The sequence below is a fragment of the Ambystoma mexicanum genome, chromosome 6p (genome assembly GCF_040938575.1).
Source record: "Ambystoma mexicanum isolate Mex_15411 chromosome 6p, UKY_AmexF1_1, whole genome shotgun sequence".
In the NCBI taxonomy this organism is placed as follows: Eukaryota; Metazoa; Chordata; class Amphibia; order Caudata; family Ambystomatidae; genus Ambystoma; species Ambystoma mexicanum.
In genome coordinates, this window is record NC_090935.1 from 1290732367 (window position 1) to 1290756106 (window position 23740).

Below are 23740 nucleotides of genomic sequence, written 5' to 3' on the forward strand. Positions count from 1 at the left end.
ATAGTGATAATATGAAACTAAGGAGATATAAATGCTTGAGCGAACGTAAAAACACAGCTCCATGTAACACCAATAAATACGTCACAACGCACCAATCGCCAAGTGCTGTAGTTAATATAGAGCTAGATTTAGTAATCCAACCGTCTTCTGATGACGATACAGCAATTTCGAAAGCATCAAGACCTATTGCAATAGACCCTGTGAAGGCAATACAACAACTAACAATGGCAAATAGACCTACTAACGTGTGCAACAAACAGAAGCAGGTGGCTTCTGATCTTGCAATACAATCCACTATCCCTGAAATATGGGTAAAACACTGAGGTGTGGAAAACATGAAGACAAATTCTTCAAACAAAGAGATACACAAATGGAGTAGTGATGTAATGAAAGCCCTACAAATGCAACAAATTGGTAATGAAAAAAACCAAGTACCCTTAAATAGGAAAGCTATGTTATGTATTTTACATACGATTGTTCCTCTTAGTACGATCACTACTAATGATATACGACTCGTAGATCAGGAAGTAGTGCTTAACAAATTCATATCTAATATATGCTTTGAATTAGAATCTACCCTTAATTACATATTGGGGTATGAGGCAGATCTTTTGCACCTTGGATATAGTATTATAGTTGTGGAGATATCAGTGATAAAAAAATAGTGCTACACTACTGGTGCGGAATAATTCTAGATCTGGACATAACTCACCCGCTCTTGGAATGAGCATTAAGTCAGTGCACAAGAAGACAGCAGGGCCCTGCAGTAGACTGCAGAGTCCAGTGAACCAGCAAAACAGCAAACATAATAGTTTGGAAGAGGTAACTTGTGTAGTAGAGGAAGGTCCAGGCCAAATACCAGAAGGGTACTGCCAATGATTCCCACTGCATACAAAGCACATTTCGCTGCAGTACGACAGTGACATGGAACATTCGCTATGATATATTTTTGGAAAACAAGAGGACATTCTCATTTATTTGCAGGTGAAGGATTGGTTGGTAATAGTGAGCTACTGACAATAGTGCTACAAGAAACGTGGCTTGCCACAGAAGTTAAACTTGATGGTCGCTGTACAGTACACCACGTAGCAACGCAGGGGCCAAGGGGCAGACTTAATGGTGGACTTTAGATCACTGTCAAACCTCCCTGGACTATTAAGAAACTAAATCAGTCAACGCAAAATGTCCTAGCCACAGAGATTAGCAACAGTGAACTGGCGATTATCTTAATAAATGTTTATGATCCCCCAAATATGGTAGAGACCAAAGCTAACTCCAAAGTAGTACGCTCAATTTTACAGAGGTACTGTCATAGTAATCCGTTATGGTTAGTTGGTGATTTTAACACCACCATCAGTCCACAAGAGACGGGCGAGCATGGATACACTCGAACACAATCTGTTGTGGTAAAGACTATAAAAGTAAACAAACAAGGGTATATGTGGGAAATGACATTAGCACCCTATGAACTATTGATATTAAATGGATTTACACCAAGCGACGCAGGCACTGCATACACACGGATTGAGGGTCGGTCAGCAGCAACCCTTGATTATGTGTTTACGAACATCAATGGGTTGCAATATATTAACAATATGAGTGTAGTGGGCCATGAAGAGAGTGACCATCTCCCACTCTGTACTTTATTGGTTCTGCCTAATCACACTCCAGCAATTTGGGAGCATGATGAATTGATGAATATGGCCAACTATACCTAAATGAGGGCCAGAATAGGATAATGTGGCATCCATGAAATGCTGAGAATGCAATAAAGTTGTATTAGTTCCTCGTTCTTTACCTGAGGTAATCTCTGATGTGAACTCTAATGTAAATCTGCTAGAAAACTATTTGCAGTTGATGGAAAATATTCAACATCTCATTGAAAGACGAAGATATAAGTCATGTGGTGAAAGAACCAATAAAACAATACAGGTGCAACAAGGCCATGATAAGCAGATTAACAATGCAGAAAAGTCCATGCGCCTGGAAATACAAATGATTATATCTCAAAACAAGAATGGCGACAGTCAGACATCAATATCTGTGCAAATTAATGATAGCAAGAAGAAATTCAGAAGCTGGTTAAGAAAGCACCAACCAGAGTGTGAGACTGTCCGATGGCAAAAGATTACTAGCCTTGCATTATCAAATATTGTTGCAGTGATATGGCAAATACTATGTAGTGGGAAACAATGAGAACTCCCCATTAATTGTATCTCTGAAGAAAAATGGAGAGAACATATCAAAGCTACATTGGGGCGTGATGAAAATGTAGTTGATTTCTTCCACATCCATTATGAAATATGGGATTGCAAGCCTACTATTTTGGACATAGTCATAATTATAGAAACGTTGAATAACTCGTGCATAGCTGACTCAGATTGCACCTGTAATGTGTTTTTAAAACAAGCACCCTCTCTCTGGGTGGCAGCATTACATCTGTTGTTTACCCACAGAGGGAAAGTAGTGGTAATCTGGCAGTCTTGGCATACTAGCCATATTTAATCAGTAATCAATAACATTTGTGTTGTCATCTTTGATGTCCTGGGTTTTAGTCTTAGCAGTGCACGGTGGTGGCGCGAGTTGTGGTAGCTTAGCTTACCATAACTGGTGAATTTCAAGGGGTTTTCGGTTTTACATGGAACCATAACGTCCTTTAACAAAGTTTTTTTCTCTGAATTTCATAGGTTTTTAGTAGCACAACTTAACCATAACATCCCTTTAACAATGTTTGTTTTACTGAATTTCATAGGTTTTTAGTAGCACAACTTAACCATAACGTTCATGTAAGAAAGTTTTTCTTTGAATATAGATATAGATAATATAAATTTGATAAATGTTTACTAGGATTCCCTTAGTTTATATACATATAACATAGAAAATACCAAACCCCCTACCTGTGCTAGTGGTTCTGATGTCCGCGGACCATGAGCATGTCGCAGATGAACTCGGACAACATCAATACTATCTAAAAACTCAGGGGGTATCTTACATTGTTCTATCATGCAATAGAAACATTGAACAAATGTCCAGTACTTTGGAGTGGCTGGAAGAAAATTTCCCACGGGATGAAATGAGTGAAGACAGTGATACTAATGGTAGACCCTACACTTCTCTATATAAGCAAATTAATAACCATTACTGTATGTGTACTTAACAATTTTATTTTTTAACAGGCCATACAGTCACTAAAAATAATATACTAAGAGAGACGTTAGAAAATCCTCTGCAGCGAATGGAGCTAAAATGGATATGTTAATGAAAAATGCCATTCTTTTAAAAAACTTTGTGGAGGAACACATAAAAGAAAACATTAATTACCCCACAAATATCACTGTTCCACATGTACCTGTTCCCAGTCTCCATGTCCCAGCCAACTATCCCCAAACCGTCCCCAGCAAGAAAAACATTACAATGGCCCTCATTACGACCCTGGCGGAAATCGAAAAACGATGGCGGAAATGCAATACCGCCATCGAATAGCGCTCGGTGCGACTATGACCCGTCACCGCAAAGTACGATGCCATTAGCGACACCGTAGTGAACGCCAACGCTAACTGCACCAAGTACGCGCGCGCGCGCCATGCCAAACCGTAAATACCACCATGGCGCAACGGTACGCGAATTCCGACCCTAGCGGACATGTACCTAACGCCATCAAGCACGGCGGAAAGTACCATTCCGCCATGGCGAGAAGTACGGCATCGCGAATCAACCGTAAACGGCCCCACTGAGTGCCTGCACACCGCTCCCTGCCCACAAAGTACAACTCCCCGTAGGTGCAATGAAGTCACAATGCAACCAGTGAAATGTACAAGTCACCCATGCATGCCAACGAACAAAAGAATCACAAGAGGGGCCAATGGGAGCTGCAGGGCACAGATGGCACGAATACAGAAGCCATCCCAATGGACATGACCACAGTTCCCCACCAAGAAACGCACGCAAACACAGGCACCTGTGACCAGCAATATTCCGAAAATCACATCATTCCACCAGTCCACCTGGCTGACCGGCATCTGTTACACAAAACCCAATCCCCCGCCCCTGAGCATGACAACATTCAAACAGTCATATTGGCAGCCCCCATCCCTGACCTCACTGGGCTTCGTAGGCAAACGCGCCCAGCACAGTACCACGCAACTAAACTCCGAAGCTGGAACCCAATGCAGATCTCCTCACAATACATCGCTCCCCAAATAGGAATATGCCACATCACTTGCAAAGAAGAACGCTACACGGCCCATATCAGAATAGAAATTTAATGCACAACAAAATCACCAAGCCCATACAGCCATTAGGCCATGAACTCCAAAACACATTTCACCATTGTGGGCTGCATCCGCAAGAAATGACCAGCTACTACTTGTGTGACGCCCTGTTCCATCATGGTACACAGAGCCACATTCACGTACGAAAAAGCAACATGGAAGCGCACAGAACCGCAGGGCCGTCCCAATGGGGAGGCACTAGTCCAGCTGAAAGGCCGAAATGTTGCTCCGAGCCACTACTACTGCGTAAGGGCATGTGGCCCATTGGCGATCGTCCCATAAGATCGTAATGCTGCTCCACTGATTAACACGAAGCAGCAGGTGTCGGGAGTAAAAGCCATCTGCAGGAGTGGCATACAGATGGCAGTGGCAAAAGGGGAGGAGATACCTGTCAACCAAAAGAAAAGAAAAAGAACAGAATGGCCATCAGAACTACATTCGAACAACTCACTTCAATGATCACACTAAATCCACAGCCATATGCATGCTAGCCCACTCCAAAGGATCATCACCACCCCAAAACCACTTGCGACTCATAACCATCTATATCGAGGTGCAAACACCATCACAAACGAGTGTACCTGTGCATGCGTCTGTGAAAACAGAATCCATCAGATGGGAATGTTAACGTGCATGGACACAAGTGTCTGAAGGCGCGTCGAGACAGGGAGGGCTCAACAAGGCCAGATAGACGATGGTCCCACTATGGCAGCCCTGCATCACATAGCGCAGGGGAGGCGGACAGATTCCAAGAAGCCCTGTACATGGCAAACTCTGTATCAAATCATCTGCCCATGCATCCATTCATCATTCCCTCATCCCGGTATAAAAACGCCTGAATATTTACTCACATAACATTAGAAATATCCATTGAGTCTGTGTGTTATGCAGCCTGCAAAATCCACAGTGCCCCAGCCCGGAATTCCAGTGTTGTGAAGTAACATGTATTTGGGAACGTCCGGCCTCATCGCCCACGTCGCTATTGCGCATCCCAAACTATTCATATCAATCATTGCATCCTCGCCATGGCCCCTGTCTCAAGGACATTGAACAATAGAACGTTATATTTGCAGTCAGACCTGTGGGCATCTCCTCGCCGCTAGCTGAAAACCGAAAGCGCCGCCCTTCGAATTCCTCATTTGCAACATCACGTCGAAAAGGCATCTGTGGCCGTTTGAAATCACAAATTAATCCATCTAGTGCGGCTGTGTGTGAAAATGGCAACTGCCTTCACCCACAAATGGGACGCCCCGCCCGTCGGTGCAACTCGGTACAGTGATGCATGAGGGCCCACCGTTACTCGAGTACTACGTTCCACTGACCCTTCACAAGTCTGTTCGCGACTGCAAAGATTGTATGTGAAACAATGGGACCATAGCCGAATGTACATATCAACCAATGTTACACGGCCATCGGGTACAAATACATGATTGCAATAGCAAGATGCCATTACTCGAATTGCAGCGTTGTGTGCGGGACGTGCTCGGCCAAAGGGGAGAGCAGCTTGCACAGGTGGAATGAATCACCACAGGTGGAGGCCATACAGCCTGAAAACACATAAATTGCACACCCAGTCTCCTCCCACAACCACACCCACTCCGAAATGCTACCGGCAGGACTCGCGATGTTGGCCCTGGGGGACCTGATAGCACTGCAAGTACTCCAACTCCAAGAAGAAGACGAACACCAACTACAACCGGCCGCACGGAGGAGACGCAGGAGGAGGAGGAGGCCAAGGCAGGGCCAGCAAGGGCCGCCAGCACAGCCACTACCACCACGCAGGCAGCCCGCAATCCCACGCCTCCGAGCACATCCGTTCAACCTCACTGATGAGCAGATCCACACCCTCTACCGTTTGGACCGGGACACCATAGCCGCCATTGTGGACATGACACAGGCTGACCTTGTCAGCATGATAGATAGCCCAACCGCCATCCCACCCCTACTGAAGGTGGTGTCTGTACTCCACTTCCTGGCCACAGGCACCTACCAGCACACAGTCGGACAGTTGCATGGCATTTCTCAGCCACTGTTCTCACGGACACTATTGCAAGTGCTCGATGCCCTCCTGCAGCACGCAGACGACTACATCTCTCTACCACGCTCGGAGCAGGAAATTACCAACACAAAAGTGGGATTCCATGCACTTGCCGGCATACCGGGTTGCATTGGTGCCATCGACTGCACCCATGTGGAATTGGTCGTCCCACATGCCATGGAGGCCCAGTACCGCAACCGAAAACAATTCCATTCCCTGAATGTACAAATGGTGTGTGACTCCAACAGGATCATTACACATTGTTGTGCCCGATTCCCTGGATCAACCCATGATTCTATGGTCTTGAGGAACTCTACAATACCACGCTACATGGAGCGACACGCAGGGAACAGATCCTGGCTACTCGGTGAGTCTCATTTCATGCATGATGATGTGGGGTATGTGATTCGGCAATGACCTGGCAGGAAGGGGGGGGGTGTGTGCGTACGTAGCAATGGCATTCCACATCATACGTTTATCGTCCACATACAGGTGATGCTGGATATCCACTGAAGAGATGGCTCCTCAGACCAGTCCGGAACCCACGGGACCAGCATGAGGAGGACTACAACCATACCCACTCACGTACCCGTGTAGTCATTGAACAGGCATTCGGCCTACTGAAGACTCGTTTCCGCTGCCTCAGCAGGTCTGGCGGGGCACTCCTGTACCGCCATGAGAAGGTTGCAAAGATGGTCATGGCATGTGTCATGCTCCACAACATGTGCGTACGTAGAAATGTGCCCATGCCCCCTGACGCAGAACTGCAAGCACCTGAAGATGGTCATGATGAGGGTGGGGATGTGGCAGCACCTCAAGGAGTCTGCGAGGCACCGGAGGGCCGTGACATTCGTCAGCATCTCATTGATGCATGCTTCTAGCACTCACGCCTGGTGGCTGATACATGGACACGGTACTCGTGGCACTGTGTGTGTCTGGTACATGCACAATATGGACTGTACGCCTATTATGGCCTAGTACACAAAGATCATTGTCCACACATCTCATTGGTTGATCGTGCATTGTTTATGGCATATGTGATATCATGTTGAACACCCTATCGACCCGCCACCCAAGTGAGCCCAAAACACCCCCTCCACCCTCCTACCTCCCCCCCGAACACCAGTGTCCAAAGATGCTCATCGTCAGTGGGCAGTCGCTATTGCAAGCCCCCTCTGCGGGTATCAGGGGCACCCCTGCCTGTGGAGCGCAGGTTCCTCCCAGATCTACGTTGGGGGCTGCCCTGGACGGAACTTGCAACGGATGATGTCTCTGCCTGCTCACGTCCATGCATGTCCCTAAGGGTTTGTGAGAGCTCAGTGAGCACACGGCGCACTGCGGCAAGTTCGGCACATACGTCTTTGGACGTCGCATGCAGTTCCCCCCTCAGGCTCTCGGTGCTTCTCTCCATTTGGACTCTCAGGCTCTCGGTGCTACTCTCCATTTGTACTCTCAGGCTCTCGGTGCTACTCTCCATTTGCACTCTCAGGCTCTCGGTGCTACTCTCCATTTGTGCCCTTAGTGTCTCTGTACTTCTCTCCATTTCTGCCCTAAGTGTCTCAGTTGATGTTTCTATGTCTGCCTTAGTGCCCCCACATTCATCGGCATGGTCCTTGAGGAGCGTGGCCAGTTGCTGCTGTTGCACGATTAACTGGTCGAGGGACTGTTGCCTCTGCTGGGCCATGGCCATTTGCGGTGGTGTCACAGAGGGGCTGGTGACCTCATGTTGCCTTGCCACAGGGCTAGTGGGGGATGGCCAGTCGTCGTCTTGTGGGTGCCCCTGCGTGGTATCCTCATGGTGTACGGGATGGGACAGACAGGGGGATTGGGACAGGTCATGGATGGATCTGACTTCGACATCCCCGTTTTCTGTGTCGGAGCATGCTGCCATCAATGGGGTGTCACCTATGGTGCTGCTGCCACCAGAGGCAGTGCCTTCTGTGGCATCCATTGGGGGGACCTGTGGTGGTGGTGTTGTGGGCATGCTGGCTGCTGGGGTGCCTGTTGATGTTCCCTCCTCTGTGCTGCCACCTGATTTGTGCTGCTGCCGTGTCTTGATCCGTGCAGCTGAGGTGGAGGGTCTTTGGCCGTTGGTCTTGGCCCTCTTTGCAGGTGTGCTGATAGGGGTGTCCTGATGCTCGTCGTTTGGATCGGACCCTGTGGTGGAGTAAAGGAGGGCGAGGGTTATTAATGGGTCTGTGGGAATTGGAATGGCATTGTATCACATGCATTGGGGTGGTACCTGAGGGTGATTTGGGTCGGGGCCTTGGAGGTGCTTTCATTTGTGTGTGGAGTGAGGGTGCAGTTGTTTGGCAGCCTGCAGTTAGGGTGTGCCTGCTGCATGTGTAGTGGGTGTTTTAGGGGTTTTTAATTATTTATGTATTTATTGTGAGTTTTAAAGTGCGCTATCAGGCCAATGTGTGTGGACGTTCTCCTGGACATGTGTTTCTGTTGCACTATGGGGACACATGGTACTTCACATGATTGGAAATTGTGGATTTAGCATTGTTTTATTTGGGCCACCTACCTGATTCTTCGGATGTCTGCACTCCTTTCTCCATCCCTCCGACTCCCTCTATGCTCTCCATTCCAATGGTGGAGGCACAGATTTCTTCCCAGGGGGTCAACTTGATGGGTGATTCAGGACCTCCCCCGGTGGCTGTGGCAATGTTGCGGTTGGCAGAAAGTATGCTACGGACGCGTATCCGCAGGTCGTCCGATCGCTTTCTGCATTGCTGTGAGTTGCGGGGTGCGGTCCCCACCGCACTTACACGCTGTGCCACCAGGGCCCATATGGCCTTCTTGTTCGCAAGTGCCGTCCTGGTCATTTGCGTGGAGAAGACGACGGCAGCATTCTCCTGGAGGGTCGCTGTTAGCACAGTGAGTTCCTCACGGGAGAAGTGGACCTGCCGCTTGCGGTCGCACGCTTTCTTCGCTACTTTTCCCATTTTTCTTGGTTTCGCTAGGGTGGATGACGGGTTGGGGTGTGTCTCAGGGTAGTGTTTTTAGTGGTTGTGTGGATTTTGTGGTTTTATAGGTGTACGGCGGGATGTTTCCCGTTCCGGGCCCATGTTTTTACTTCCGTTTCCGTATATTTACGGTCACCGTACTTTCCGGTTGGCGCTCACTGCGGTGTCCGCTGAGATGGGTGGCGGTATTGCACCTAGGGCGCCGTACGGCGGCGGTGTGGGCCGTTTTGGGCTCATTTCCGCCATCGCGGACTTTGCACTTCCGCCATGCCGTGGTGCTCGTGCCCGATGGGTCGGAATGGGCCGCACTTTGCTCCTTCGTGCAATGGCGGAAACGCTATTTACGCTGTGGCGGTCCGGTCAGTCACTTTCCGCCAGGGTCGTAATGAGGGCCAATGAGACTTCCATCCCTTCCTCCCCTTCCATCCATCATGTCCAAACCCCTAATTCCCCTGTATTTCTTTCAGTTTCTGCTTCCCCCTCTCCTTCATAATTCTTATACTGGTATACAACAATAAAATATTAAGTGTGTTGTTAGTATATTCCTGTGTCTTTTTTTTAAATAAAAGGCAGTTAGGGTGTCTCCGGACAGCGCGGGTGTCCAGGATGTCCGCAATTAACCAAAATGGGGGTGTCCTAAGGACACCATACCTGTTCGTACTGTTCACAATGAAAATGGAGGTATCCTTAGGAGACACAAGATGTCCGCCTGTCCTTAATTAACCAAAATGGGAGTGTCCTAAGGACACTATACCTGTACGTACTGTTCGTAATTAAAATGGAGGTGTCATTAGGACACACAAGATGTCCGCGTGTCCGCAATTAAACAAAAGGGGGTGTCCTAAGGACACTATACCTGTTTGCACTGTCAGTAGTCAAAATGGGGTGTCCGCAGAACACTAAATCCGTCCGCATGTCTGAAATTATTCAAATTAAGGTGTCCTAAGAACATTCCCCCTGTTCACAATGTCCGCAACCAGAATGAATATGTCCATAGAACACATATCCCGTCCACCTGTCTGCAAAGTTGTGACGCACATTTATTTTATTCGGGGACTTGAACACTGTCCGTAGAACACCCACATGCATGAATATCACACTCTTGGGTCCTACGAACAGCACGGCTGTCCGTAACTTTCCACCGCACGTGTGTCGCACTTATAATTAGTTTGGGCACTGGAACACTGTCCGTAGAACATCCGCGCGCATGCGCTCAACCAACCCTGTGCATTTGGTGTTCTACGGACAGCCGTCCCATTCGCAAACGTGTCCGCAATGTCATCATGTGATCGCACCTGCGCTAAGCGTAACAAACACAGTCTGGGCCCGGACACCTAAAAAGTGATTTTTTGAGCAATCCAAGGTATTTTTCTGGGAAAGTTCACCCTTGTACATGTCACAGACCATGTCCCTGGCGATCTGCATACTTTTTGGAACTTTTTGAACCCTTTTTGGGTGTTCGAAGTGTCCGCGGACAGGGCTGGTGTCCGCGAAGCACACCCCAGGGCCCCTATAAAAGGCCACACCTCAGAACTGCTCCTCATTCTGTTTTTGGAGTTCCAGGACAGACACTGGTGAATTGTATATTCTGCTAATTGCTACCTTTGCTGTGCCTCCTGAAACCATTGAAGATGGCAACCATGGCTGCTGCTGCTACTACTGGTGCTACTTCTGCCTCAGCACCATCCCCACCCCCTCCACCACCACCACCTCCCCAAGGGTCTGCAGAGGGGAACAGACATGAGGATGCAGAAGAGAGTGATGAAGAGGATGAAGAGAATGAGGTAGTGGAAGTCCCTACTACTAGCACTCATCGTGAATCTTGGGTGTGGCGGTTATTTACCACTCTTGATGGAGTACCAAAAGCATGTCAGTGCAAGATGGTGTTGAGTCGTGGCAAGCCTGGTTTGTATGGCTATGTTACTACATCAATGAAGAGACACCTAAGGTCATTCCACGGTGGGGCTATTCATAAGGTTGTCCCTCGCGATAAAGGTTGTAGGTTAAGTTCCCATGCAGCATCCTCCATTTCCTCTTCTGCCACCACAAGATACACTCCTGTGGGACAGCGCATCCCTCCAGCTGCCTCAACGTGATGCTGTTGACCCTTACCTTTCAAGCGTCACAGTATTGTGAATGTACTGCGATGCACTACTCTGCAGGGGGGAGAACCTTAAAAGTGCTTTCGAGGCGGCGGTCAAGGAGCATGAGAAGGAGTGATACCTACCTGAATAAGGCCCACCCTCCATCTTCTTCTCTCCACCTGCCCTTTCTTATCCCTGTGGTTGGTGTCCCTTCCTTACCCTCCTTTTCCCTCCTTTCCTTGTGTGTCGTGTTAAAAAAAACTAAAAAATAGCCACCTTTCACAGTTTAAAAATAGAAGTGTCAATGAAATTCTGCAGGCCCTGTGCATTTTTTGGAAGTCTGCGGACCTCTAAACTCTTTGCGGTGCTGCCCTGTCAGAACTATTGCACTTTACTCTGGGAGGAAGTGGTGGCTCTGAAAAGAGCCTTTTTGTGGTGTTTTATTTTTGTGTTTCACAAACTTTAAATGGTCAACACCTACTGCAAAATGGATTGCTATAATTCCAAAAAGGGTTGCAATGCTTTTTGTATATTTCGCAGAGAAATCTGATTGCCAGCATAAGTAAGATGTACTCCATCTCTGCGAAAAATTTGTGTGGTACGAAACATAATATTTTCATTGAGAAAAGATGACATGCCAACATCTCTCAAAAAGGCACAAACAGCCTTGTTGACATTGCGCCTCGCTTTCTCCATTTGTGGACCAAATGAAGAAGAACGCAGCCACATTTGTCTCTGCGCAATACGAGAAAGAATTACTCTGGAGTTTGGAAACATGTCCATGACTTTCCCAAGTCCTTCTTTTATTGCAAATTGCAGAGATTCCAGAGACGTGTCCTAAACTCTTCCCTCCACAATGAATAATAATATAATGTCTGGATGACGCTGTGTCACCAAAGTAGCACAAAGAGGTACCAAATCCAGCCACTTCATTCCACCCACTCCATGCCAGTGCACTTCCACATGACGGAATCCAAGATGTACCGCCACTCCGCAACTACAACCAATTTATCCATGAGTTTCCCCAATCTGCTTTCTGAAACACACAGCCATAGCTATCTGCTGTCCTTTCAGGAAAAAGACTTTCTGACAAAGTCTCTCCTTAAACATCACACCCAGTAAACCTTATTGACCAATCCCTTGCTCTGCTAAGTCTCATTTGCATGCCTCTCAACCTCAAAATTTCCGTATGTAATATGCGCTGCCCACGGACAACTGCGGTGTCCGCGGACAAATCGAAAAATCTGAGAGTGGGAAATGAAAATGTAAACAGTGTGCTCCATTTCCCCATTGAGGGTAACTCTGAAAAGAGCCTTTTTTTTGTTTTTTTGCAGATGCTTCAGAAACATCTTTTATTTTTTTTTTATTTTTTTTTTTCTCCTTATTTCCTCCAGAAATCTTCACATTAGCTTCTCCAAAGTAATCCTTAGGTTTCAAAACAGCATGGTATCTTCTTTAAAGTAATCAGCAGTAATATTGTCATTATTGCAAAAGAACATGCCAGCTATAGTCATAAAAGCAAACATACTTTGATTAACCACCTGCCAACATTTTGCTGAGGAAAAAAAAAACAGAACTATTGTCCCATATTGCCCTAGGTATCAAACCAGAAGAACAAATTATCTTGGCATTGGAAGTAGTTTCATTACTGCCTGAACCAAGTTTTGCAGATCTTCCAACAAAGTAGGGGAACTGACATAGCCCAATTGCAAAGCACCGCAGTGCAGAACAACCACGTGTGGACTGTTCACCCTGCCCATATCCTCACAAACTTGCACAATAGCCTGCTAATTAAAACCAGGCACAGTGCTCCACACCACTTCCACTCCTTTGACATCAACATGTTTTGCCACATTGCTACATTGTGCATACTGCGCCAAACCATGCACAAACAAATCTCCAAGCATCTCCACCCTGACTTTCTCCACCTCTGCCATCTTCAATACACACAACCTCTCTAAATACAAAGCAGAACCTCAACACCTCATTGGCTAATCCCTACAGTCCCCTTTCCATGTTGGATTTGCTGAGAAATCCCGGATGTGGCACGCCCTGTCCACAGACAGCTGCGGTGTCCACGGTGCGCGTAACAATGGGGCAGCCCTTCTATCCTTCCCACTTCACTCTCTGCACCATTTCCTCATCGGCTACTGTTAAGCAGTCACACAACCATCCACCAATCACATGCAAGAACTCTACATCTAACTCCATCATGACAGATCAGCACTTTAGATGTACTATTGATCACTCTCAGTACATTTGGGCTGTGGCTGCAAAGGACCTACAGCAACAACTACTAAAAAACTCTCCAGAATTTCTACTTGCAAATACATGCACATCCACATGCATGATCACAGGCTACAGGTATGAATATTTTCTGCACAGTACATGTACAACTCTTGTATGAATTGATATAAACAGAGTAACTGCCACTTACCCTGCATAACCTGTAAATCAAACTTACTGTAATTTCTCCCATCTGATATGATCAAGTGTCACTTGCAAACGTGTCTGCTCTCCAAATTTTTATTTACACACACAGCTATCTAAGAAAGTGTCATTGCATGTTAAAAAATAAGAGAAATAACAGTATAATTGTGGAAAAAGACTTTGTAGTGTTTTAAAAGATTGACACACAGCCAGGATCAGTACATGCATCTTTATTCATGCAAACAGATAAGCAATATCATTTAAAAGGCTCCCAGCTGAAACAACACCACTGCCTCTATATCAAATCATTCTGATTTATTTCCCACACCATCACAAAAGCATATATTGCATGCTTTTCTGTACAATTCCTGCTTTTTACCCATGTAAAAATAGCAAAAAAGCATATGATTATTTCTTCTATCTCCTAACATCCAATAACACCACCTTAAAAAGCCAAGTGTGCTGTGTGTGCTTACTATTGTACTCATTAGTAAAGCACGTTCAACTAACAGATTCTAAATATACAGGATGCACATAGGCAAATGAAAGTGCATGTACATACTATGCTCAGTTATCAGAAAGCACTACTACTGCAAACACAAAGAAATCAATGTCTACATTAACAACAGTGCTATTAACACACATATTTACTAACTTCAATTTCAGTGAAGACTACTCTCCTGAAAAGCAGCAGTGTCTGAAGTACAAACAATCATTCAGAAGAAACCTACTCTTTCCATACAAAAAAGTAAGTGCAATACTGCCATAATGTTCTAACTGTTACTCAAACACAGTAGAACAAACAATTGTATTAACCCTGCAACATTAGATTTAGTATTACTGCTTCCCCTCACGAGCTGCATACTTTGTATTGTCATCTGAACCCCAGTATAGTAACACACAAATATAAGAATAGCCTTCCCAACCTGATGTAGCTGCCCATTGCGCAATCACACACCTCCAAATACATCCTTACCATCATACTCAGACACTCATGCACACATACACTGCACAACAGCCCAAACCACATTTTCCTTTTTTCTCCAACAGACCCCAAAAAATGCCTACCAAAAAGCAACTCCATACAAAGCAATGCAAAAGTAAACAAAATCAAAATAAAACTCTCCAAAATAAGCATCCACCTCTAGTAGAATTTGTACAAACAGTTCAAACAAAACAGGTAATACAGTCATTAAGCAAAACAAAACAAGCTTCCAGTACAGAAATATTGCCTCCTTTTTCAAAATGTAAAACAAAACAAAAAGTGATTAACATGACTTCAGCTACCACTACTACTAACACTGCACCTATAAATCCTGATGTAGTGGCAAGTACGCACACCCAAAAAATTATTTTACAAAAAATGGTCCGCCACAGAGTCCTTCGGAACCTTAAAAAAAAAAGAAGAGAAATCACGCACAACCCTTAAAACCTACCGTAGAAAATGTATTATAGAACCTCTCATAGACAGTGCAATCCTTCTCAAATGGAAATTATTTATTTTAGTTTTAAACAGAATGCAACCACTAACAAAACTAAGTACTAAACTACAAAAAAGACTTCACAATAAACTGAATACCAACAAACATAGCTTCTCAAACATCTCTGGAGGTGAATCTAGTCACATTACAAGCACAGAAACATATTTCAATGAAGAAGCATACAAACAAAAGCAAACAAACCCAATTGCCATACATAGCAGTGGACGAGGGTATGAAAAACGTACTACCATTATTGAACAAGAAACGCTGCTCACAAAAATATCCACAGAAAAGTCAGTATCACCTCTCCATTTCACTGAACCAATATGTCCACTCTACAAATGGCCGTGCACATCAATGTGTAAAATTGCCAAAAAATCTTTCAAATCTTTATGCCAGTTTCTCAATCAGTATGTGAAAGCCAAAGACAAATTCAAAATGAAGCTAATACAAAATATGGACGCCTGTCCAGTGTGCAAATACACAGGACTACAAGGACATTCGCTAGCCTGCATATCAGGACCTATTTGCAAAAGCACCTTTCATCATATCAAAATGATATCAACACATCATTCAACTATAAGAAATCTGGTCCATAAACTGTACTATGTCAAAAGTCCTGCTTTAGCACTAGCCAATTTAAATAACAATCGTCTACATGGTACAGCCAAACAACTACTCAAAGAAATAGAGCATATCCAAAGTAAATATTTTGGAAGTGAAAGCCAATTACAAAATGCAATAGCTTTACAACAAACTAGGAACAACTGTACCAATGGCAACCTTCTACTACACACATACAAAAAAGAAATAATAAAGTTTAAAAGTACATCCGCTGAAGCACCAAACCATGTGTGTGTGTGTGTGTGTGTTGCCGTAGGACTTTTTATCAAAATAGCACAAAAAATGTAGACATAGCATACAAAATAGAAGACAACAAAAATTCCAAATGGTTTCAATTAGCTCTCTATCTCACAGCAGAAAACAAATACGAAATTACTGACCCCTTAATACTTTGCAGTTACTGCACTGCAAAGCTTGATAACAACCAAACACCTTTGTGTGCTTTCACAAATAACTTGGAATTATTCCCACTACCAAAACCCCTACAACATATCAACTTATATGAGAGCATCATAATTCAAACAGTGCATCCATTTGAAGCAATAATACGCCTTCAACCAAAAACAGCAAAATTACCTCCCTCTGAACCAGTGAAAGGCATTTGTGGCAAAGTAGTTTGTTTGCCATCAGATCTCAAAGAAAATGTACACACTCTGGGAGTGCAACTTCCAATAGATCAATATTTAATTATATTAGTTAATGGCGTCCCTTCAAAAGACAAAAAAAATTGGCAACAACACCTTACATAAAGTTAGACAAGCCCGGCAAAATCTAAAAGACAACAATGAATACTACAGAGAAATTAATATTGAGGAAAACCTGAGGGAACCCACTGAAATAATTCAAGAGTCATCAGAAGCTGGTCAATTATTTCAACTTCTAGATCCTGCTACAGAATCCAATATTACACTCTAAAGACATCATAGATGATGCACTAGAAACGTACCATTTGCAACAAGTTTAAGGATCTCCAATCAGCATATGGGAAAAAGTATAGAAGCACGTGCCTTTCCTCTACTCTTTCCTACTGGAAAAGGTTGAATGTACGATGATAGACCCACACAAATAACAGAATCAGAATACCGCTCTTTATTAATGCATTCTGAAAAACCCGAGATTCAGACAAAACGTGGAATACATTTTCCAACTTCTCTTTGAAAATGAACTTGCAACTCTATGCTACAGAGTTATACACACATTAAAATCAGGTACCCATTTTCAAAATGTGTCAGCTACGCAATTACTACAAAAAGTGCATGAAAAAGATGAGGTTTTACAGTCAAGTATTACACATCTTTTAGCAAACATGCGTGGTACAAAAGAATAATGGTTCCGACGTCACAGAGATGCACGCTGTATGTTAAGGAACCTTGGCCCACCTTCTTGGTTTGTGATATTAAGTTGTGCAGAATATGCATGGGAAGATTTACACGATTTCCTAGGCATAGGAAACAAAAACAAAACAAACATAGATATAAAAACACCAGGAGAACTCTGCTCTCTAGATCCTCTCTAGATCCTGTAAATGTATCAAGATATTTCCATCATCGCTTCATTGCTATGCTACACTTCATTTGTAATAAAACTATTCCTCCCCTAGGAGAAGTGCAACACTTCTTTTGGAGAAAAGAATACCAAGCCAGAGGAGTACCACTCATCCACATGCTTTTGTGGATTAAAATGCTCCTAAGTTTGGTCAGGACAGTTCATCCAAAAATATGTCACTTGTGAAATCCCTTCACAAAAAACACAGAGTGACCTTCATGCACATATTTTACAATTTCAAAGACACAGATGTGGGAAATATTGTTGTCACAAATATAGAAAACAAAGGGAAATACTACACCACCTGCTGCTTTGGTTTCCCTAGATCATTTTCAACAACAGGTCTTCAAGTCTTCAGTTAGACATAATGTCCAAGGTTAATCAGCTAAGAACACAGATTACATAAAAAGAACAGAGGAATCAAAATACATCAATGATTACAATGCAATCATTGCCCTCCTATGGAATGCAAATATAGATGTGCAGTACATTGCAGACAATGCCACTGCAGTTGCACAATATGTCACATCCTACTTAACCAAAGCAGATAAAACAGAGCTCCAAGACCTCTGGGATGACATATCATCTGACAAAACACTATCACAGAAATTGTATAGCTTAGCCATGAACATTCTGTCCCATAGAGAATGGTCCTGCTAAATCTAGAAAAGGTGTTCTCAAATCATATGAGGACACAGAAACAATAGCCAAAAATTATTGCAACAGCCAAGAAATATTGAAAAACAATTTACTAGATACATACTACCAAAACAGGAGCACCACTTTGGAAACCATGTGTCTACACCACGTAGCCCAAAACTTCACATACAAAAATAATATTAAACCAGATGAAAATAAAGGTAGATAGAGAGAAGCAAATTGTGCAGGCAGCTAAGTGAAACTTACCAAACACAGCTTAATTAATCATATCAAATTGCCATTAAAAACTCCTCAACATAAAGAACTGTATTACATGTCCCTGCTACAACCTTTTAAACCATGGCAAAAAGAAGAAGAATTACTATATACTTATGACTCATATGAAGACGCTTTCAAAGCAAATGAAAGCACTATAACAGATGTAAACTTTACACAGTACCAAACAATGTTGCACAATGAACAACAACATGAAGAACTCCAGGCCCAACTAGATGTGGTCACTCCTGACAGTAGTCAACCTTCTGTAACAGGAAGCCAAGAATCACTTGGACAGCCACTTATAGAAAATAAGGCAGAATTAGCCATGACAGACGTAGAAAACACCATGGCCCTCATTAGGAGTTTGGTGGTAGCTATGGAGCTAACTGCCACAAAACCGGGCTCCTTTACCGGGTTCCTGCAATGGGTACTTACCAAGTCATTCCGACATAGGAGGACCCGGTAAGTTCTCCTTGCAGGAACCATTCCCCATTCCCATTTGAGCCCCCATAGGGCTCAATGGGAATGGGGATGGAGGTAACAACGGTCACATTATGAGTGTCCCGTTGTTACCTCCCTCTTCCCCTTGCGGGACCTGGAAAAGATGCCTGGTTTTACCAGGCGTCTAATCCGGGTACCGTAAAGGGAACCTCGTAATCGGCCCTGATGGAATGAAGGGGGTCGGTCCCGTACCGGCCCCCTTCTTTCCAAGAGTGCCTGTCCCGTAATGAGGCCCCATGTGTCAGTATGAGCAATCTACAGAAGACTTTGCTGTCCTGAAATCACAACGAAACAATGAACAGCATAGCATTTTCCAAGAAGTAACAAAACAAATTGAACATGGTGTGCAACATGAAAGTAAAAACTGTACCTGCCAAGACTACAAACCTATACTACTATACATGAGTGGTCAAGCTCGTTCAGGCAAACATTCTTAATCAAAATCATCAGCAAGTTCCTTCAGCAATTGACAAACAACAAACTGTCAGCTTTTGTAACTGCCCCCAAAGGTTTAGCTACCTACAACATAGGCCGTGTCACTTTACACCTATTACTACTCCTTCCAGTAGAACACCAAAACAAATTAGACTACTACAAACTTTCTCCAGAAGCTGCAATGGAACTACAGAGAGTTTTCAAACAAATGAAAATGCTGCCAATAGATGTAGTGAGCATGGTCTCAAACCTAATGTTGGCTTTGATTCACTCCAGATTACAAGAGGTCCTCAAAACAGACTACGAAGAGCTCTTTGGAGGAAAACACATTATTGTTTTGGGAGATCTTCAATTAACACCAGTGAAAGGTGAACCTATTTTTAAAACCTTAGGGCACAAACTGTGCTGTAAAACTCTTGGCAGCATAGGTAATGTCAACCTTTGGCAACATTTCCAATACAGAGAATTAACTGAAAACATGCATCAGTCTGTAAATCTCACAAACCCCAACATTTTAAAAAGTATTCAAGTTGGTGTACTATCTTAGGAAGCACAATCTATATTAAAAACCAGGCACATCCATGCACTATATGGACATAACTCATGTGCTACTGATGTCATGGAACAATTAGTAAAAACAAAGAGGTGATGGCTGGAAGGTTTAGAATTAATCTTAACCACTGGCAATGCTCTGGGCAACCCTCCAGACCACCGTTCTTCGCCTGCCAAGCCATTACAGAAGGGGAAAGACCATATGCAAATCAGGCTTGGCACCACCCCAAAAGGGGCAGTCCAGCCCGAACTGCTAGGCCACATCCCTTCTGCACGAGACCACAAGCATCCCCAAACATGTTTTGCCCTTGTTGGGGCTCATCGGTGAGGAGTAGCTTGGGTCTCTAGGCCCAGCAGGTACGGGACCCAAGTCTGGGCATACCCGTCCCACTCGGGGTGACAAAGCAAAAACAAAGAGGTGATGGCTGGAAGGTTTAGAATTAATCTTAACCACTGGCAATGCTCTGGAACAATTAGTAGACAAAACTGTCAATTGTATGTGCTTGATGCCAACTCTTGCAAACTGTTCACAATTTAATGAAACAATGTTAAAAAAAGAAATAGAACCAATAGTTCAAATTGGCTCCACAGACAAACTGGACGTATATGGTATGACACTACCCATATGTCAACAAGTCACAACAAGCCTAAACACCTTGGAAAACTTTATCTCTAACACAACTGGTTTGGAAAAAATATTAAAATGATCTTTAAACTGTAGAGTAATGCTTAAACGTTCACTGGCAACTTCTTTGATAGTTGATGCTGGGCAGAAATCGCCCTGGCATTTGAAGGGTTTGAGAGATGCTATGATCTTTTCAACTTCTGGGGTGGACACATGGGAGAATTTAAATTGATGTGGAGGTTTAGGGGGTTTGGGACAGGATTTCAAGGTGCTGGCTTGAGTCGGAAGGACACGTTATTTAGTAGATATTTTGTTTTGGAGAAGAGAGATATTTTTAACTAGTGCCTCTTGGATCTTGGTGCACCAGGTTTTGTGCTTATTGCAGTTGTCAGGGTGTGGGAGATTCCAGTTCTCTTAAGATGACAAAGAGTTCTCTGGTGCTAGAGCTGGCTTTATAAATCCTGTCCTTACAGGAGTTTCATTTAGCTAGCAGGATTTCTGCTTTGTAGTTGGATATGATTTTGAGCAGGTTGTCTTTGTTGGCTGGAGTAGGGTTGTTTTTCCAAGTGGTTTCCCATTTTCTTTTTTCATTTTGTAAAGCTTTGAGTTTGGGTGTGAACCAGGTGTTCAGGTGTGCTTTTGGTTTTCCTTTGCGCAGTTTTAGCGGTGCAATTTCTTCTCTGGCCTGGGTGATGGTATTATTGTAAGTTCCATTTGTGCTGGATCAGAGGATGTAGGCAGATGGTTTAGTATAGGTTGGAGATGGGGCCTGAGGTTGTCCACTGTCATATTCCTAGTCAGAATGGATGGATGGAGCTATGAGGTTATTTTTATTGGGGAGTGCACAGTCTTGTATATTGAAGGTGAGTAAAAGATGGTCGGTCCACGGGTATGGTTCGATAGAGGTTATAGTGGTTTCGCAATTGAGGTCGGCTACCCAGGAAAGGGTTCTTCATTTTTCATGAGTAGGGTGAAAAATTCTTTGTGTTAGGCCTAGTTCTGCTAAGTAATTTGCTAGAGTCAAGGCAGGTAGATCATCAGGGTCGTTAAATCCAAAATGAAAGTCTCCTAGTATTGGGATTTATGAAGATGGCTTAGCATTATTAGAGAGTATGGTGATGATATCTTCCTCAAAGGAACCAATAGGTCCAGGAGGTCTGTAGATGAAGAGCACCGTTATGGTACGGGAGTTAGTGATGGGCAGGTTAACTGTCAGCAGTTTACATGATGTGACAAGGGGCTGTGTAGAGATTCTAAGACCCATAGTAAATTTGGCGATAAAGGCAATCCCACTGCCTCTAGAGGATTCTCTGTCAGATCTCAGGATAGTATAATTGTCTGAGGTAGCAATTAAGAGGGATGGGCCTGCAGCTGCATGTAGCCAGGTTACTGTTATAGCTAGGAAATCCAATTTTTTATCAATGATCAAATCAGCAATGTCTGCTGCATGAGCAACCAGAGATCTGGCATTGATCAGTCTCCCGTTGATGGCTGTATGGATGTTGCTATGGGATTTAGAGTCAGGTATCATAGATGTCTTATTTGTTTTATTAATATCTTTGTGGATTTTAGGAGGGGCTTTCTTAGGACTCTGTGCTAGTCTCTTTGTTGTAGGTAGGCCGGAAGGTAGTATGTACCTTTTGCCCAGTCTTGAGCCAAGTCCCGGAAGGATAGCTCAGCGGCAACATGCTCGCGTTGGAAGCAAGACGACACAAAGCAACACAGGTTCGATCCCCGGGTCCGAGCTTAGAAACCTCTGGGTATTTAAGCGCATTATAAATATGCAACTAAGACAAAAAAAAACATTTAGCAACAAAAAAAATAACAATTCCTGTAACAGTGCCTTGATGTTCGCGGGCTGTGTGAGCGCTTTAAAAATGCTAAATAAAATAAAAAATAAATAAAGTCTAGCATTTCTGATTGGTGTAAGGCAGGGGAGGTTAGGCCCCAGTATGGGAGACATGGGGGTGACGGATGATATGCTGGGTGTTGCCCCTGGACGGGTGTCAACATGGTTGTAGTGGATGTTAGAAGTGTCAGTGTTTTGCAGAGTAATAGTAGCTCTGATAGGCATAGGTATGGTCAATGGGGGCAGGAATAGGGTAGGCTTGATCCTGTATGGGATATTCAGATGTGGCATGAAATAATAAGTGGGCTTGATCCAGCTCGCGCTGTTGGCTTGCGTTGTCATGGTGACAAATCTTCTATTTTTTTGGGAAGGATTTATGGTGAGTGAGTGCTGGGAAAAAAGTATTCTTTAAATTCTTCTCCTAGTATATTTGCTGTTCTGTGTGCATCAGATACTCTTCTCACTGGTGATAATGGCATTTGCATGTGTTGACCAGTTACTGTTTTGTGGGGTGACAGGTGGTGGTCTTTGCTGGGCTGGGTGCGGAGCTGGAAGAGGGCTAAGGGCAGGCAGTATACCCATCTCTTTTTTAGTGAGTGACACAGTTTAGATTACCTACTTTTAAGGAAGCCATTGATTTTCTTGACAATTGCATTTGCTTGTGGGTGGTAAATTGGGCATATTTTGTGTTTTATGCCTAGCAATGAAGCCACCTCTTTGAAAAGGTCATTGACAAATACTGTTCCATTGTCAGATCATATCTGACACTCACCTAGCGTTCTGTAAAGCCATCAAAACAAGACTATTTGCCTGAACTATTAACTGTTAATTCCTAGCTCTTAATTTGTACACTACTGTAACCAAACATGACCACCCTCACCTGTACTTTGTAACTTAGCACATATGATGTAAACAAGTAACCGCATGTCTTAATTGTAATCCTGCTTACGTACACTGTCATGTAAAAAGCACCTCAATGCCTTTGGGCTGTAGGGCGCTCTACAAATGTAAAAATAAAATATCATATCACATATGCCTCAATGGGGGAACACCTCTCTGTCTAGGAACATACCAGCACACTTTGCAACTGGGTGGGCGCAAGGTCCTGCTTCCACCCATCTCGAAAAGGGACACGCCACCACAATCAAGTATCTGGCTCTGTTACATCTCTCTATCATGTCTGAAATCAATGTGCAGCTCAAGGAAAGGACCTATGTGTGGCACAATGTCCGCCTTAGTGTTCTGAGAGTCATCCCTGAATTAAATACTTGGCATGTTGTGCACTCGATCACCATTTTGTTAAGGTACTCTTTTAGGTTTCGGATAGACCAATCTTCCTGGAGATCGGCTGCTATGTGCTGCTTTGAAGTATGTGCTGGCAAGTGCAATAGTTTGAAAGCCACATACAATAGTTCTAC